This window comes from Lithobates pipiens, unplaced genomic scaffold (assembly GCF_037356315.1).
Source record: "Lithobates pipiens isolate NorthernLeopardFrog02 unplaced genomic scaffold, aLitPip1_a1.2 Scaffold_30, whole genome shotgun sequence".
Lineage (NCBI taxonomy): Eukaryota > Metazoa > Chordata > Amphibia > Anura > Ranidae > Lithobates > Lithobates pipiens.
The window spans coordinates 71,142,318-71,161,491 of record NW_027507791.1 but is presented as its reverse complement, the minus strand read 5'-3'; the positions used below and the strand labels follow the sequence as shown (position 1 = coordinate 71,161,491).

The 19,174-nt window shown below is 48.4% G+C and overlaps 1 protein-coding gene across 10 annotated transcripts in view; it reads right to left on the bottom strand.

Annotated features, from left to right (window-relative positions):
* KTN1 (kinectin 1) overlaps positions 1-4,561 on the bottom strand; it is a 210,426-nt gene extending 205,865 nt beyond the window's left edge. For 7 of the 10 annotated variants that reach the window (XM_077464417.1, XM_077464423.1, XM_077464420.1 and 4 more), the window contains exon 1: positions 4,404-4,561. The gene's annotated coding sequence lies outside the window, so the exon portion shown is untranslated. The remainder of the gene's footprint in view (positions 1-4,403) is intronic. The other 3 variants (XM_077464421.1, XM_077464422.1, XM_077464424.1) reach the window with 1 other exon arrangement.
* Positions 4,562-19,174: the final 14,613 nt, after the last annotated feature.

The following is a 19,174-nucleotide window of genomic DNA, read 5'->3' as shown; positions in this document are numbered from 1 at the left end:
TTTGCATTCAAGCACCTATTTACTATCACTTTCGTTTTAGGGCAGCACAGTAATTATACCTACACACATGCCAGCTGCCTATGATTGGCGGTGTGCAGTGCCGGTGTCTTGTCAATTAGGGTCCTCCATCAGATGCTGTCCTCTGCGTACTGCGCATGCGCAGTACACAGGAGCACAGATTCCGAAAATTGCAGAGGACGAACGGCGCCTGCGCCGTGAGTCCAGGTTCTATCCCCACTATCCAAGTGGACATAGAGTTAGAATAAAAAAGAGCCGAGCGCAGCGAGGCCGAGCCCGAAGCGTGGCGAGCGAAGCTCACCCGCGAGGGGCCCTCTAAAACTCTAAACCCTATGTCCGCTTGGATAGTGGGGCTACCTCCTCCACTCACGGCGCAGGCGCCGTTCAGCTTCGGAGATTTTCCGAAGCTTCGTCTGCTCCGTACTGCGTATGCGCAGTACGGAACGGACACATATCGATGGCCGGACTCTATTAGGCAGAACACCGGCTTCCTGGCAGGTTCGATCCAAATGCACCCGATACCATCACTAACCGTGACAATGTCAGATCTAGGATTTGCCACCTCATCCCTTTAAACCCAAACACATTAATTACACAGGTTCTGTGGCTGATTCAGGTGGTAATGGAACTCAATATGTGCCTTATCTGCATTTAATTAGCCTCAGAACCCGTGTAATTCATATGTGTTCGGGTTTAAAGGGATGAGGTGGCAACTCGAGTCAGATTACTGGGGGGTCTGTAAGAGGACGGGATCAAAGGATACGAAGCCAGTACAGGGGAGATCACTACTGAGGACACTGACCACATAGAGGACTGTCCCCGCTCTGCAGTCAGGTGACCCCCCCCCCCCCCCAAGACAATCACCATGACTGCTAACCTCTTCTGCCCCCCTCGCCCCATATCAAATGTCTGCCCTGCCTTGGTTCTCCTCCCATCATATGTCCCCTATAAGCTACCCCATAACATACATCCACCCATCCCCTTAACTCCCCCCCCCCTACCTACATCCACCCATCCCCTTAACTCCCCCCCCTACCTACATCCACCCATCCCCTTAACTCCCCCCCCCTACCTACATCCACCCATCCCCTTAACTCCCCCCCCCCACCTACCTACATCCACCCATCCCCTTAACTCCCCCCCCCCCACCTACCTACATCCACCCATCCCCTTAACTCCCCCCCCCCACCTACCTACATCCACCCATCCCCTTAACTCCCCCCCCCCACCTACCTACATCCACCCATCCCCTTAACTCCCCCCCCCCACCTACCTACATCCACCCATCCCCTTAACTCCCCCCCCCCACCTACCTACATCCACCCATCCCCTTAACTCCCCCCCCCCACCTACCTACATCCACCCATCCCCTTAACTCCCCCCCCCCACCTACCTACATCCACCCATCCCCTTAACTCCCCCCCCCACCTACCTACATCCACCCATCCCCTTAACTCCCCCCCCCACCTACCTACATCCACCCATCCCCTTAACTCCCCCCCCCACCTACCTACATCCACCCATCCCCTTAACTCCCCCCCACCTACCTACATCCACCCATCCCCTTAACTCCCCCCCCCCCACCTACCTACCTACATCCACCCATCCCCTTAACTCCCCCCCCCCACCTACCTACATCCACCCATCCCCTTAACTGCCCCCCCACCTACCTACATCCACCCATCCCCTTAACTCCCCCCCCACCTACCTACATCCACCCATCCCCTTAACTCCCCCCCCACCTACCTACATCTACCCATCCCCTTGCCACCCGTCCCTTAATCATGTCTAATCATACCCCCCCCATCATGTCTAATCATACCCCCCCCCCCATCATGTCTAATCATACCCCCCCTTCATCATGTCTAATCATACCCCCCCCTCATCATGTCTAATCATACCCCCCCCTCATCATGTCTAATCATACCCCCCCCTCATCATGTCTAATCATACCCCCCCCTCATCATGTCTAATCATACCCCCCCTCATCATGTCTAATCATACCCCCCCCTCATCATGTCTAATCATACCCCCCCCCCTCATCATGTCTAATCATACCCCCCCCCCCTCATCATGTCTAATCATACCCCCCCCCCCTCATCATGTCTAATCATACCCCCCCCCCTCATCATGTCTAATCATACCCCCCCCCCTCATCATGTCTAATCATACCCCCCCCCCTCATCATGTCTAATCATACCCCCCCCCCATCATCATGTCTAATCATACCCCCCCCCTCATCATGTCTAATCATACCCCCCCCCCATCATCATGTCTAATCATACCCCCCCCCCCATCATCATGTCTAATCATACCCCCCCCCATCATCATGTCTAATCATACCCCCCCCCCCCTCATCATGTCTAATCATACCCCCCCCCCTCATCATGTCTAATCATACCCCCCCCCCCCTCATCATGTCTAATCATACCCCCCCCCCCTCATCATGTCTAATCATACCCCCCCCCCTCATCATGTCTAATCATACCCCCCCCCTCATCATGTCTAATCATACCCCCCCCCTCATCATGTCTAATCATACCCCCCCCCCCTCATCATGTCTAATCATACCCCCCCCCTCATCATGTCTAATAATACCCCCCCCTCATCATGTCTAATAATACCCCCCCCCTCATCATGTCTAATAATACCCCCCCCCTCATCATGTCTAATAATACCCCCCCCCTCATCATGTCTAATAATACCCCCCCCTCATCATGTCTAATAATACCCCCCCCTCATCATGTCTAATAATACCCCCCCCCCTCATCATGTCTAATAATACCCCCCCCCCTCATCATGTCTAATAATACCCCCCCCCCCTCATCATGTCTAATAATACCCCCCCCCCCTCATCATGTCTAATAATACCCCCCCCCCCTCATCATGTCTAATAATACCCCCCCCCCCTCATCATGTCTAATAATACCCCCCCCCCCTCATCATGTCTAATAATACCCCCCCCCCCTCATCATGACTAATAATACCCCCCCCCCCTCATCATGACTAATAATACCCCCCCCCTCATCATGTCTAATAATACCCCCCCCCTCATCATGTCTAATAATACCCCCCCTCATCATGTCTAATAATACCCCCCCTCATCATGTCTAATAATACCCCCCCTCATCATGTCTAATAATACCCCCCCTCATCATGTCTAATAATACCCCCCCCTCATCATGTCTAATAATACCCCCCCCTCATCATGTCTAATAATACCCCCCCCTCATCATGTCTAATAATACCCCCCCCCTCATCATGTCTAATAATACCCCCCCCCCTCATCATGTCTAATAATACCCCCCCCCCTCATCATGTCTAATAATACCCCCCCCCTCATCATGTCTAATAATACCCCCCCCCCTCATCATGTCTAATAATACCCCCCCCCCCTCATCATGTCTAATAATACCCCCCCCCCTCATCATGTCTAATAATACCCCCCCCCCTCATCATGTCTAATAATACCCCCCCCCCTCATCATGTCTAATAATACCCCCCCCCTCATCATGTCTAATAATACCCCCCCCCTCATCATGTCTAATAATACCCCCCCCTCATCATGTCTAATCATACCCCCCCCCCCATCATGTCTAATCATACCCCCCCCCCCCCATCATGTCTAATCATACCCCCCCCCCATCATGTCAACCCCCCCCCCCCCCCCCCATCATATGTCTAACCATCCCCTATTATATGTCCCCTCATATCATATGCCGCCCCTTATGTCTCCTTATCTGCTGCTGCCACATCCCATGTCTCCCCCACCTCCTGTCCCCTAATTGTTTTCTCCCCCCCCCCCCACCCCACTACATATGTCCACCCATACCCATCCTCCCATTATATGACCCTCATTGAATATGACCGCCCCCAATCGTCTCCCTATCCCCTGCTGCCCCCCCCCCATAGTCTCCCCATCCATGTCAACCCCCCCCCCCCCATCTCCTGTTAAATGTCTCCCCAAACCCTCCCCCCCATACGTCTCCCTATCCCCTGCTGGCCCCCCAATCATACGTCTCCCTATCCCCTGCTGGCCCCCCAATCATACGTCCCCCCCATCCATGTCACCCCCCCCCCCCCTCCAATCCATCCAGAAGGTCCGGCCAGGCCCAGGCGAGCCAAAGCAGGGCCCCGGGACCGTGCCCGGTAGATCGGAGTGTGACCCTCCATAGGGCGGCCTAGACTCCGATCTCTGTTCGTTGTCACATGGCCCCACACTCCGTCCGGGGCTCTCCACCCTCCACACCGGCCGGAGGTCCCCGGGGGAAGGTGAGGTGCCCTTCTCCGCCCTCCCAGGCCTCTCCCGCAATAGTACAGGGGGGACACACGCAGCCACCTCCCCTTTGGCCCCATCCGTGGCCTAAGCAGTCCCGGGACCTCACCTGCTCCGAGCCGCCGCTGCTGCTCACGCTGCCCTCGGCCTCCTGTGCGCTGGATATGCTGCCAGTCCCCCTGCTCTCATTCAGGTCCCTAGACGGGAGGAGGGAAGGGCGGGGCCGGCGGAGACTAGCAGGGAACAGAGGGCGGGACTGGAGCAGAGGGCGGAGGATAGAAGGGAGGAGAGGGCGTGAACTGGAAGGTAAAGGGGCGAGGCCAGGTGGAGGGGCGGAGACTGTAGAGGAGGACAATTGGGGTTCGTGTGGAGGAGGCGGAGGCTAGAGGGGTGAGAGAGCATGGTGTGAAGGAAGGGCGGAGACTAGAAGGGAGGAGAGGGCGGGGTTGGGATGGAAGGGTAAAGAAGAGGGCGGGGGGGAGGAGCTGGACCGGCTTAGCAGCACGTCTGCGACGTGTCTCTATGTTCACGCCCACTTAGCAGAGATTGCCGGGTTGGCGGCGATCCATCTGGAGGAAGAGTGATGAGAAATCTGTGCAGCATGGACCCCATTGCAGACATCAAAGACTTTACTATACTATATACAGTGTAGTGTGATGTGTGTGTCCGGTGATCAGTGTAATAAAGATAACATTGTGTACAGATCGGATGAGATCCATACTGGATCATGATTACCACATGAAGGTGACACTCCGCAATTGATACTTTCAATGGCTCTAACCTAGACCCAAAGACCAAACATCTACATTCTGTATATAGAGTAAGAGAGGGTTATAACTCCTTGTAGTTTAGGGGTTTTGCTTTCCATCGTTGTCCCATTGGGGAGATTCCCCTTCACTTCCTGTCCAACAGCCAAAACAGGAAGTGAGAGGGAATCCATCCAGGGTGAGACAATCCCCGGTTGTCACCAGAACTAGTGTCCCTTCATCCCAGTTTCCTGGGGATGGTTCCATTGAGAAGCATCTGTTCCCCAGCTGAGCCATTTTCCATCTTGTGCCACAAGCTGTGACTTAGAGGCTTCACACTGCAATGTTTACACTACATCTGGGACATTGCTGATACTGGCAGAGAGATAACATCAGTATGAAGACCAAAAGGATGGCCACACACCACAGCGAGAGGGATAATGCTCAAATATTCTTTATTGTGGTCACAATGGCAGAGATATCACAGGAGCATGACTTATGTTGATGCGTTTCACACAATTGTTACGTGCTTGTTCACAACACCAGTATGGCCTCAAAACAGGCCATTTAAATGCACAGCTCAAAGGAGAGGCACCGGAAAGGGCTTGGGTTGATTGGCTGACTGTTGGAATTCCTTTAATCAGAGACTTTGGGTGATGGCTGTTCACTTTGAGTAAGGTGTTGGCAGCAGTTGCTTTTCTACATGTACTTGTCAGGAGTTTATCTTGCTAAATCCTGACGTGGAGATCCAAAAATGAAATTTCTTTACAGTCATAGATAAGGGTCAGCTTTATGTTCCTATTGTTTAGATTGAGCTCACCAATGAACTGTTCCAAGGTTTCAGGGATACTCTTCCAGAGCACTAGGACGTCGTCTATGTACCTTAGCCATAGAAGAACATGGCCAAGGTACATTTATGAACCCGTAGACCAACTCCTCTTCCCACCACCCTAGGCGGAGGCATGTGTATGCCGGTGTCCATGGTGCACCCATGGATGTGCCTCAAATCTGTTTGTAGTTTACTCCCAAAAAATGCAAACAGTTATTGGTCAAAGCAAACTGCTGGAGCTCCAGGAGGAATTCATTCTGGGCTGCCATATTTAGAAAGCTTGAATCCAAAAATTGTGCAATTGCCGCTAGACCCCAAACATGGGGTATAGATGTATATAAGAACTCTACTTACAAGGATAACGTCAGGTGGAACTGAAAGAGTACAGATTTTCATCAGTACATGTCTTGTATCTTGTACAAAGGATGGTAGTTTCGTGACCATCTCTTTGAGAAGAGCATCAAGATATTTTCCTATTTGCTCCAATGAGCCTTTAACAGCCGAGACAATGGGTCTACCTGGTGGGTTCTGTAGTGATTTGTGGACCTTGGGGATGATATAGATTGTGGGTGTACTAAATTCTGTCACCTTCAATAGAAAGAAATGATAGAAACCAAGAAAGACAAGATGCTAAGAGACAACTTGGACTATGATACCAACTTAGTCTATGTATGGAAAAGTGGACAATTTTGGGGTAACTCATCTGGAAAACATGTCAGCTTCTCTGATACTGAAGCAGAATCCATTCAGGATTCAATGGTTACATCAGACTCTGATCATTCGTCCGCACAGCCACCAAGACTCAAATGACAAGATGGAGCCAGCACTCCTATTCCCCCAAAAAACGGGGTCCAGAAATGGAGACCATACAGTCCTTTTCGCTTTCCCTATTATATTGGGAAAACGAAAAGGACACTAAAAGTGAGGATAGGGGAGCACCTAAGAGAAATTAGAGGAAAAAACCCCAGGCAAAACACTTTGCCCAATGCCATGGTGGGGGTCCCACAGGAATGAAGGTAAAAGGGATTTACCTTCTGAAATTACCCACCAGAAGAGGACTCTTTGACCGTATACTCATCCAAAAAGAAAAATGGTGGATACACAGGTTAAAGTCCCTCGTGCCGGTGGGCCTCAATACAGAATTGAACCTGCAAGTCTTTTTGGAGAGCTAATAGTATTTAGTCCCAGTGATCCAGTTGAATTCCTAAAAACTGGATCACCACATAACCAAAAGGCTGGGTGGCCTTCTCAGGGAACTTATGTTTTTACTGGGATGACCACTCTACAGGACATGGAGAGTTGATGTCTCTACCCAAAGATATGAACAAGTTTATACAGGTCAAAATGTCTTAGTTTTGATAACTTTTCCCTCACATATACTTTTATCTATTCCCTGTCAGTGTTTTTTTATGTTATTTCCCTCTCCCCTTCTCTTTCTTCTTCTTCTTATTTTTTTCTCCCTTTTTTTTCTCTGGTACTTACCCTATAAAGCCAATGGTTTACACTAGTGAAGCTAATCAAACAATGATTTAAGCTGACTTTGAACTTTTTCGGCAATTAATGGCCATTTTTTGAAGATCATCAAACGTCACTTTGAAAACATGACACCTGTCCCTTTAATACTCATTGATGTGTGGCGCCCTCACAAAGAAATGACGATATAAGGGAGTGAGGATTGCCGTCCAATCATCGTCCAGATGAAGCTACGTTATTCTTAATAGCTAAGCGTCACAACCATCCCGTCATGTGACACCGCTTCCGCAAAGCTCCACGAGCTGAGGACACTAACAGTGGCAAGGAGACATCCGATCGTGCACGGCAATCAGCCAAATGCACTGAACAGGATATGTGGGTAAGACATGTTCATTGATAACCCACGAAAGGGATTACGGAGGACAGCGGTATCCCGCATATTCATCGGACAGTAAAGTACCTCCACTACAGGGCGATTGCATCAAGCCCATAACAGGATACTCCAAGCCATACTAACTTCACATATGAAGTCTCCTATCCCCTATCCTATAGGGATTTGATGATATAATCCATACTGTACCACCCTGAAGGGACCAAAACCAAATAGCAATTAAGGTTCATATAATACCAGGAGTACACAGTTCCTCACATAAGGATTTATATCACCAACAAAGTTGTCATTAGTACCGGGACCTTTCATAAGCAAACCCTTTTATATTTATTGGACTTCCATTCAACATTTTCTCTAGTTCCAGGGTAAAACCACTATGGTCATCTCTTTGATGGAGTGATCTCGATCATTGTCCCCCATCACCACGTTAGCTTTGCTCTTTCCATTTCATTTTCCCCAACCTATCCTCCCTTGGAGCCACACACAGGTTAAGCTGTCATTTATTAATATAGCCTGTGCTGTCTTTTCCTAAAGACATAATTATGATGAATTTTCATCTTACAACTTACCTGTGTGTTGTTTAACAGCATCCGGATGTTTCTTTTTAATTGTTATATGTAGTGTCTTGTGTCTCTGTGTATGTTTGATGAAATATTCACAACAGTGATTTGTTGTAGGCCAATTATTGTGAAACTGTTTTTCTTTTTTGATATAGGCCCCTGACTGTCCCAAAAGTTTTAATACAATAAATTTTGAATTTTTGATACTCTAATATCAGTATGATCGATTTCTGTTGCCATAAGTAACTCTTCCCTGGTGTTCTATACCGGGTTCTGTTTGTGATATATGATTTTCAGTTATGGTAACAGTACCCTACATGGTGAATGATCTATGATGAGTGACCACCTCACTAGTTGACATGGATAAACATGTGCCAAGCCTACTCTCTTGTTTTCTAGATGTTATATAGGGCCTTGTTAATTCCAAAAATAGGGATGATCTACTTAAGGGTACCGGACGGTGTGATCGCAAATGTACTGAAAAGATTTTTAATAAAAAGCGACCCATGTTCAGCACACATTTATTCTGGAGTTTGGGGACATTAAGCGGATTGTGCATAGATACCCTCCCATCGTCTCTGAGGACCGGACTTGTGCCGATCTCCTGAAAGATGGAGTAAATGTGGTGCCCAGAAGCAGGGCCCCCACACTGGGGAATTATTTATCTCCGAGCATGAACCCTGTTAGAGATGAAATGTCACCTGGCTGCATTTCAGGGGCTACTATAACTTTAGATGTGGTGCCACTAGCTGTCCTTGTTACAGGCATATTATTAAAGGTAACGTTGAATAGTCTTTTTCCACTGTTAAAGAACACAGATTGCAGTCTTTTTACAATTGTAATACCAAATATGTGATATACATATATTAGCTCATGTAATCTGTGCAACATACAGTACATAGGTCGCATCACTAGAAGTCTTAAGGACACATTTTATGAACACCTATTTAGTATAGAGAAAAATCAGTCCACTGCCCGTCACTTTAATCAGTACCATAATGGAGATATCTCAGCAGTGGCAGTACAGGTGTTAGAAAAGGCCAGTGCCACCATGAGAGGGGGTGATATTGTTAGACTTCTGTGTAAAAATGAAGTTTTGGATTTTTTATTTCAAAACACATATGTCATACGGTCTAAATTTTGAATGGGATATAACAGACTTTTATGAATGAGGCCTTGGGCATATGTTAATGAAGTATTTATGTGTCATATTGTTCCCTGATGTTATTTACACCAATGTCTAGTGGTTGCATACATCGCTTGTCACCATCATGCAGAGATACGACAGGAGAGTAGTTATTTCTTCTATGTGATACAGCTTGGATACTTTATTATCTTTATTGTTTTTTGTTACATGTATTATTATTTTGTTACAGTGATATTATTCCAATGTTATTCATGTTTTGTCTCTGTGTTTTTGATGAAGGTGGTTTATTGTGCTTCATTTTTGTCTCTTTTTTATTGATTTGTTTTTTTGTTTTTTTTGGATTGTAATTTTGATGACTTTTTCTTTTTCTTCTTTCAAATCCTTTTCAGATATGTTCCTAGATGTGACATATCTGATAGTGTTATCATTTTATTCTTCTTTGGTCTCATAAAACGTAATGGTTGTGTCACGTACCTTTAAGCAGAGCCCGGAGTGCAGGGAGTGGCCTCTCGTAGACCTCTGACTCGAGAGACCCTGGTAGTGGTGACAGGGGCTCAGGAGCACAGAGGGGCACAAGTGCCTGACTGGATAGCAGGTGGTAGTGGCAGAAGACTGTTGAAGGAGGAGGTGTATTGTAGTCCAGTGTCTGAATGCAGGCAAAGGTGAGATAAGTTCCAGCAGACAGCAGAAGGGTTCCGGTAGTCCAGCAACGGCATACAAGTGATTACAGGAGGTGACAAACAACGGAGGGGTATTGTAGTCCAACAACGGATGCAGGTGTAATGGATAAGCGGAAGCGGAAGAGTCCAGTAGTCTGCGGCCAGAGGTAGAAGGCTAAAAACGCAGAAGGAGTACAGCCAGATATTGCGGAGGACTGGGAGGTGTCCTGTAGTACAACAGCAAGCAACTTACAGTTGACGGATGGTGTAACAGTCCAGGTCAGGCACAGGCGGGCAGATCAGGTACAGAAACGGAATCCAGAAGAGTAGTCGGGTACAAGCCAAAGTCGGGGGGCAGGCAGCAAACAGCAGAGTCGGGAACAAGCCGGGTTCGATACGGATCAGGGTACAGGTACAGATACAGGTACAGGTTCAGATTCAAATACGGATCACCAGGACGCACAGGAACGCTGTTGATCAGGCAGCAAGGCAGTGAGGCATGGATCCAGTTTAAATAGCGCTATTGGCGCCAATTTGCGTCAAACGGCCGCGCGCGCTCCCGCGCGCACCGCCGATCGCGGTAACGCTCCTGGAACTGGGCAAGAGATCTTCTGCGACTTTCGCCGCTCGGACGTCCGTGAGGAGGATCTTCCTGACATTGCCCCCCCCCAATGGGCAGCCTCCGGATGCCCAACTGGGACATCTTACCTGGGTGAGATCTTTTAAATGCCAGAACCAACCTCTTGGCGTGGATGCCAGTCTCTGGTTCCCAGGAGTTCTCTTCTGGACCATACCCCTTCCACTTCACCAGATACTGTACCTGGTTGCGTCTCTTTCTGCAATCCAAAATTGCTTCTACTTCAAACTCCTCTTCACCATTAATAAGCACAGGTTCAGGAGGGCCCACGTTCCGATCGGTGAAGGGATCCTGGATTGAAGGTCTTAAGAGGGACACATGAAACACCGGGTGAATACGCATCGATTCTGGTAATTTCAGCTCATAAGCCACATTGTTAATTTTCCTGGAAACTGGGAAAGGACCCACAAATTTTGGGCCCAGTTTTCTAGATGGGCATGTTAATTTTAGATTCAGAGTAGATAACCAAACCAAATCTCCGGGTTTTAGGTCGAGCTCCCCTCTCCTCTTTCTGTCAAAAACTGCTTTGTTGCGTTCTTGAGTTCTTGCCATCGTTTCTTGAAGCAATTTGTTATTGGTGCAGAAAAAGTCCAAAGTTTCTTGAACTGCTGGAACCGTGCATTCTGGGATATTGGCTGATAGGAACTGAGGGTGAAAACCATAGTTCGCAAAGAAGGGAGATTGATTAGTTGCAGAATGAACAGAGTTATTGTAGGAAAACTCGGCAAGTGGTAAAAGGGATACCCAATCGTTTTGCGAAAAAGAAGAATAACACCGCAAATATTGCTCAAGGGTCTGGTTCGTTCGTTCGGTCTGGCCGTTGGTCTGGGGATGATAGGCAGACGAGAATGAAAGACCAATTTTCAAGGACTTACATAAAGCTCTCCAAAATTTTGATGTAAATTGTACCCCTCGGTCGGAAACAATGTTCGCAGGTATACCGTGGAGTCTTACAATCTCCTTAATGAAGATCCTTGCGGTCTCAGGGGCAGAGGGTGTACCCTTCATGGGCAGAAAGTGAGCCATTTTGGACAATCTGTCGACCACCACAAGGATAGTGGTGAAGCCTTCTGACGGTGGTAATTCTACAATAAAGTCTATGGAAATCATTTTCCAAGGCCTTTCCGGGATGGGGAGTGGTTTCAGCAATCCCCAGGCTTTGGTCTTGCTACTCTTGTTCTGGGTACAGGTAATGCAAGATTCAACATAAAGTTTACAGTCTCTTAGCAGCTGAGGCCACCAGAAGGTGCGTTGGAGAAGTTCGGCGGTCTTGTGTACCCCAAAATGACCGGCCAATTTGTGGTCGTGGCAAGACTTGAGAACAGCAACCCGTAGTTGTTGGGGCACATAGATCTTGTTTTCATGCCATAACAAGTTATTGCTAGAGAGTAAAGTGGTGTTTGAGGGATGTGGAGCTGAAGATGAAGCCTGCTTAAGTTGGGATAGAAGATCTTCCTGGAGCATAAGGAAATTTCCGGGCGCAAGGATGGTGTCTGTGGGTTGAGGAACTTCGGGTTCGCTGAACATCCGGGATAGCGCGTCGGGTTTGGTGTTCTTTGATCCGGGCCTATAGGTTATGTGGAAGGAAAATCTTGTAAAGAACAGTGCCCATCTGGCCTGACGCGGCTTCAGCCTCTTAGCAGTCTTTAAATACTCTAAGTTCTTGTGGTCGGTGTATACCAGAATGGGATGGGCTGCTCCCTCCAGGAGATAGCGCCATTCCTCAAGTGCGGCTTTGATAGCGAGTAACTCCCTGTCCCCGACATCATAATTCTTTTCCGCTTCAGACAATTTACGTGAGAAAAACGCCACTGGGTGCAATAAAGCCTTTGGGCCCTGTCTCTGAGAAAGGACTGCTCCCACTGCAACTTCGGATGCATCCACCTCAAGGATGTAGGGTAGCGCAGAATTAGGATGCTTCAGGACAGATGCTGACACAAACTGTTCTTTAAGGGAAGAAAATGCGGCCTGTGCCTCCGGAGTCCACTGGAACTTGATACCTTGTCTCGTTAATCTGGTGATTGGAGCGATGATTGTAGAAAATCCCTTGATGAATTTTCGATAAAAATTCGCAAACCCCACAAAGCGTTGAATTCCTCTTTTATCAGTAGGGGCTGGCCAGTCCAGGATGGCCGAAACTTTTTGCGGATCCATCTTGATTCCATCCACCGAAATAATCAGCCCCAAAAACTGAATGCTGCGACGTTCAAACTCGCACTTCTCAGGTTTTGCGTACAAGCCGTGTTGGCGAAGCCGAGTGAGAACCTTCTTAACGTGCTCCCTGTGAGCTGGTAGAGAGGGGGAGAAAATTAAGATGTCGTCCAGATATACTAAAACAAACAGGTTGAGAAAATCTCTAAAGATATCATTCACAAAATGCTGGAAAGTCGCAGGAGCGTTACATAGCCCAAAGGGCATTACGAGATATTCAAAATGTCCGAAGCGGGTGCAGAAGGCAGTCTTCCATTCGTCCCCGCTTCGGATACGGACCAAATTATAGGCTCCGCGAAGATCCAATTTTGTGAAGATACTAGCTGATCCAAGGCGCTGGAATAATTCGGGTACCAAAGGCAGTGGGTACCGGTTCTTGACTGTAACTTTATTTAAGTCCCGGTAGTCAACACAAGGGCGGAGAGAATGGTCCTTCTTTTCTACAAAAAAGATTCCTGCCCCAGCTGGGGACGTAGAAGGACGTATGAACCCCTTTTTCAGATTGTCATCAATGTAAGTCCTGAGAGTCTCCAATTCCACTTCTGTTAAGGGAAATATTCTCCCGAAAGGAATTTCGGCTCCGGGAAGGATCTCAATTGGGCAATCGTAGGGTCTATGAGGGGGAAGTGTTTCTGCCCCTTTCTTGCTGAACACGTCCAGGAAGTCATGGTAGGTCTCAGGAACGTGCTGGCGAGTCTCAACATCGGTCTCCATACACATTAAATGGGGTGAAACCTTAGTTGATTCTTGAAAGCAGTGTTGACGACAATAGGGGGAGAAAAAGAAAATGTTTCCGGTGGACCAGTCTATTTGCGGGTTGTGTGCCCGAAGCCAGGGCATACCCAGTATGATAGGGAAAAGGGGAGATTCAATAATGTCCAGGCAGAGTTGTTCCTGATGGTTACCGGAAATAGTAGCAGTCAAAGGACATGTCTCTTGTGTCACTGGTCCTGATTTGATAGCTGACCCATCAGCAAGGTGTACAGACAACCCTTTCGCCCTGGGCCGTAAGGGCACTTGGAACTTTTGGGCAAACGATAAGTCCATAAATCCACTGCACGCTCCAGAATCAACTATTGCGGGGACTTGAATGTTCCCTCCGGGTAGCTGAAGAGAGACGGGAACAGCCAGGTGAGTAGCATTACTAGGCACAGCAGGTAAAACAGGAGAAGATACAGAAGAATGCTTACGGAATTTGGCAGGACAGGATCTCACGTAATGTCCGGGTTCTCCACAGTAAAGACACAGATTGTTGAGCTGCCGGCGTTGTCGTTCCTCGGTGGTGAGCGTTGGTCTAAGTAAACCCAGTTGCATGGGTTCAGGCGTGTCAGCAGCAGGATGTGCAGGGGGATTAGGTACACGGGGTAACATCCAGACTGGTCGGGACGGCCCGGCAGTGCGTTCTGTTCTCCGTTCTCTCAAGCGTCTGTCTATCTGGATGGAGAGGTTGATAAGGGCTTCAAGAGTTGCTGGAACACCCACCCGGGCCAATTCATCCTTTAGAGGTTCAGAGAGTCCCATGCGAAACTGGTATCGCAGAGCGGCATCGTTCCAGGTAGTATCGGAACTCCAGCGCCGAAATTCAGACGCATAGTCCTCTGCCGCTCTGCGGCCTTGCTGAAGAGAATATAAAGCTGCTTCCGCTGTGGCCGCCTGTTGAGGATCCTCATAGAGCAAACCCATGGCTTGAAAAAATGTATTCATATTATTAAGGCAGGCTTCCTTTTGCTCCAAAAGGCGGTGGACCCAAGCCTGGGGCTCACCCAGTAGAAGGGAGATAACAAAACCCACCTTAGTGGATTCTAGAGAGAAAGTTCTGGGTTGAAGTGCAAAAAACAATTCACAGGCATTGCGAAAAGCTCTATACTTGCTGCGATTTCCCGAAAACCTCTCCGGAGTTGGGACCTTGGGTTCAGGGGGTAACATAACCACTGATGGCGCAGAAGAAGTTCCCGACACGGTAGGGCCTGTGGTAGATAAGACCTGGACACGCTCTTCCAATCGAGAATAGCCTTCTTGTAGAGATTTAACAGCCTGGGTAAGTCCAGCAAGATGACGGCATAAATCATCCATGGCCGAATCTCCCTGCGTGGGCTCAGACATGGCTGCCTGATACTGTCACGTACCTTTAAGCAGAGCCCGGAGTGCAGGGAGTGGCCTCTCGTAGACCTCTGACTCGAGAGACCCTGGTAGTGGTGACAGGGGCTCAGGAGCACAGAGGGGCACAAGTGCCTGACTGGATAGCAGGTGGTAGTGGCAGAAGACTGTTGAAGGAGGAGGTGTATTGTAGTCCAGTGTCTGAATGCAGGCAAAGGTGAGATAAGTTCCAGCAGACAGCAGAAGGGTTCCGGTAGTCCAGCAACGGCATACAAGTGATTACAGGAGGTGACAAACAACGGAGGGGTATTGTAGTCCAACAACGGATGCAGGTGTAATGGATAAGCGGAAGCGGAAGAGTCCAGTAGTCTGCGGCCAGAGGTAGAAGGCTACAAACGCAGAAGGAGTACAGCCAGATATTGCGGAGGACTGGGAGGTGTCCTGTAGTACAACAGCAAGCAACTTACAGTTGACGGATGGTGTAACAGTCCAGGTCAGGCACAGGCGGGCAGATCAGGTACAGAAACGGAATCCAGAAGAGTAGTCGGGTACAAGCCAAAGTCGGGGGGCAGGCAGCAAACAGCAGAGTCGGGAACAAGCCGGGTTCGATACGGATCAGGGTACAGGTACAGATACAGGTACAGGTTCAGGTTCAGATTCAAATACGGATCACCAGGACGCACAGGAACGCTGTTGATCAGGCAGCAAGGCAGTGAGGCATGGATCCAGTTTAAATAGCGCTATTGGCGCCAATTTGCGTCAAACGGCCGCGCGCACCCGCGTGCGCGCTCCCGCGCGCACCGCCGATCGCGGTAACGCTCCTGGAACTGGGCAAGAGATCTTCTGCGACTTTCGCCACTCGGACGTCCGTGAGGAGGATCTTCCTGACATTGCCCCCCCCCAATGGGCAGCCTCCGGATGCCCAACTGGGACATCTTACCTGGGTGAGATCTTTTAAATGCCAGAACCAACCTCTTGGCGTGGATGCCAGTCTCTGGTTCCCAGGAGTTCTCTTCTGGACCATACCCCTTCCACTTCACCAGATACTGTACCTGGATCGCGGTAACGCTCCTGGAACTGGGCAAGAGATCTTCTGCGACTTTCGCCGCTCGGACGTCCGTGAGGAGGATCTTCCTGACAGGTTGATTTTGTTTAATGTTTTTATCATGTGTGTTTTAAGTGTTTTATTAGTCAGCCAATCAACCCACGCCCTTTCAGGTGCTTCTCCTTTGAGCTGTGCATTTAAATGGTTTGTGTTGAGGCCATGCTGGTGTTGTGAACAAGCACGTAAAAATCGTGTGACGCGTGCCAACATACAAGTCATGCTCCAGTAATATCTCTGGCATTGTGGCTACTAGAATATTTGAGCATTTTCCCTCTCGCTGTGGTGTGCATCCTTTTACTCTTCATACTGGTCGTTGATGGTGGTGAACTGGGGCAAGCACCTGCTACGGGTTGTGGACTGATTATCGTCAGAGCGGTGTTCACATTTCTATTTGGAGAGAGATAAGACACCAGGATCAGTCACTTACTTGCCTGGCCCTGAGCTGTGAAGCACTACCTACCCCCTAACCCTTGAACTCTGTGTGTTACTTACTCCTGACCCCTGTTCCCTGTGTGTTACTTACTCCTGACCCCTGCACCCTGTGTCTTATGCCTGACCCCTGAGATTTGTGTTACTTACTCCTAACCCCTGAACCCTGAGTATTTCCTACTCCTGACCCCTGAACCTTGAGCATTACTTACTCCTGACCCCTGCACTCTGTGTGTTACTACTGACCCATGTCCAATATTTACTCCTGACCCCTAAAACAGTGTGTATTACTCCTGAACCCTGAGCAATACTTAAGCTGGCTATACACCTATAGATTATCTGCAGATTTTCTATGGTTAGATGGAAAAAGTGCAACAGATTTCTCCATGTTCGCTAAACTGTGTGCATGGAGGAATCTCTCACTTTTTCCATCTAACCATAGAAAATCTACAGATAATCTATAGGTGTATGGCCAGCTTAACTTCTTACCCCTGAACTCTGTGTGTTAATACTGAGACTTGTGCATTATTTACTCCTGACCCCTGAACTTTGTGCATTACTTACGTCTGATCCCTGAACTCTGTGTGTTAATACCGAGACTTGTGAATAATATACTCCTGACCTCTGAACCCTGAGCATTACTTACTCCTGACCTCTGAACTCTGTGTGTTACGGTAATACTGAGACTTGTGCATTATTTACTCCTGACCCCTGAACTTTGTGCATTACTTACTCCTGACCCCTGAGCCCTGTGTTTTATTTAATACTGATCCCTGTGCATTACTTACTCCTGACCCCTGAAATTTGTGTGTTACTTCTCAACCCTGTGTGTTATTTACCCCTGACCAGTGGCAGCTGGTGCTAAATTAGGGGGGGGGGTAGCAAAAAAACCCCCAAAAGCTCCACACTCACCTCCTCCTACAGTTTACAGTTGAAGTTGATTTGCTAGTGTCACAAGTGGGTGGGTTCACTATGCCCCGGATCCCAACCTATTAAAAAAAAAACATCATAGAAACAAGTACAGCACCCCGCATGCATCCCTACGTACAAACTAGGTGGGGGGGGGCATGCGCCCCTTATGGACTGCCCGCTCCTGCTCCTTACTCCAGAAATTTGTGTTATTTACTCCTGACCCCTGAGCATGACTTATTCCTGGCCCTTGAACTTTGTGTGTTAATACTGACCCCTGTGTTGTATTTACTCCTGACCCCTGAACTTTGTGTATTACTTACTCCTGACCCCTGCACCCTGTGTGTGTTACTTCTGACCACCTGCACTCTGTGTTATTTAAAATTGAACCCTGTCTGTGCATTACTTACTCCTAACATCTGAACCCTGTTTGTTACTTAATCTGGATGCTTGAAGTGATTGGAGCAGAGATCAGTGTTCACTAAATGAAAGCCCCGCCCCCCACAGTTAGTAACGCACCCCTAGGAACACTTAACCCCTACACTGCCACCCACTGGTTAACCCCTTCACTGCCAGTGTCATTTACAAGGAATCACTGCATTTATATAGCAGTGATTGCTGTATAAATGGCAATGATCCCAAAAATGTGTCAAAAATGTCCGATATGTCCGCCATAATGTCGCAGTCACAATAAAAATCGCTGATCGCTGCCATTACTAGTAAAAAAAAAAAAAAATATTAATAAAAATGCCATAAAACTATCCCCTATTTTGTAAACGCTATAACTTTTGCACAAACCAATCAATAATCGCTTATTGCAAATAGTTTTTTACCAAAAATATGTAGAAGAATACGTATCGGCCTAAACTGAGGGAAATAAATGTTTTTTTATATATTTTTGGGGGATATTTATTATAACAAAAAGTAAAAAATAATGCGTTTTTTTCAAAATTGTCGCTCTATTTTTGTTTATAGCGCAGAAAATAAAAACCGCAGGGGTGATCAAATACCACCAAAAGAAAGCTCTATTTGTGGGGAAAAAAGGACGTCAATTTTGTTTGGGAGCCACGTCGCATGACCACGCAATTGTCAGTTTAAGCGACGCAGTGCCAAATCGCAAAAAGTGGTCTGGTCTTTGACCAGCAAAATGGTCCGTGACTGAAGTGGTTAAAAATGGGTGTGTGAATTTGTGTGTGGCTACAAACAAGGATGTGGTTTTGTGGGCATGGTCAGTAGGGTGTCTCTAAAATTCATTTTCAGAATCTGGTAACTTTACCCTAGATCAGTGTTTCTCAACCACCAGGCCATGGCCCACTGCTAGTTTGTGGCCTTCCTTCCTCCCTGGCCTTCCATAGTAACCCTCAAACCTCCCATAGCGGTACACAATGCCCCAGGCCCCTTGAGAGCCTCCACAGTGCTCCCAGACCTCCCACACCCCAGCTACCCAGCATCCCATGCCCTCCAGCCTCCCTAGACCCCTCCAGAATCCTCACCCCCTACAGAGCCACCAATTGTGTGCAACATCCCTTAACTCTGGGGTCCCCAACCACTGGGCCGTGGCCTCCCTGCAGCTGGGACGCGAGTGTGGTGGGCAAGCAGGCTGGCCAGTGGGCGAGCGAACAGAAAGTTGACATCATCACTCACTGCCCACCCTGCATTACCTCAGTTCCACGCTCACTATGCAGCC